Consider the following 912-nt stretch of genomic DNA (forward strand, 5'->3'; position numbering starts at 1 on the left):
TACCTACTATCCACACTATGCTACTGCTCTTTATGTATGTATACTGTAGCATTCTGCAGTCTGACATATCAGTAGGCCTATGTTACTGCTCTTTATGTATGTATACTGTAGCATTCTGCAGTCTGACATATCAGTAGGCCTATGTTACTGCTCTTTATGTATGTATACTGTAGTATACTGCAGTCTGACATATCAGAAGGCCTATGTTACTGCTCTTTATGTATGTATACTGTAGCATTCTGCAGTCTGACATATCAGCAGGTCTATGCTACTGCTCTTTATGTATGTATACTGTAGCATTCTTCAGTCTGACATATCAGTAGGTCTATGTTACTGCTCTTTATGGATGTATACTGTAGCATTCTGCAGTCTGACATATCAGTAGGTCTATGCTACTGCTCTTTATGGATGTATACTGTAGCATACTGCAGTCTGACATATCAGTAGGTCTATGTTACTGCTCTTTATGGATGTATACTGTAGCATTCTGCAGTCTGACATATCAGTAGGCCTATGTTACTGCTCTTTATGTATGTATACTGTAGCATACTGCAGTCTGACATATCAGTAGGTCTATGTTACTGCTCTTTATGGATGTATACTGTAGCATTCTGCAGTCTGACATATCAGTAGGTCTATGCTACTGCTCTTTATGGATGTATACTGTAGCATTCTGCAGTCTGACATATCAGTAGGTCTATGCTACTGCTCTTTATGGATGTATATTGTAGCATACTGCAGTCTGACATATCAGTAGGCCTATGCTACTGCTCTTTATGTATGTATACTGTAGTATACTGCAGTCTGACATATCAGTAGGTCTATGCTACTGCTCTTTATGGATGTATATTGTAGCATACTGCAGTCTGACATATCAGTAGGCCTATGCTACTGCTCTTTATGGATGTATAC

This window comes from Chanos chanos, chromosome 14 (assembly GCF_902362185.1).
Source record: "Chanos chanos chromosome 14, fChaCha1.1, whole genome shotgun sequence".
In the NCBI taxonomy this organism is placed as follows: Eukaryota; Metazoa; Chordata; class Actinopteri; order Gonorynchiformes; family Chanidae; genus Chanos; species Chanos chanos.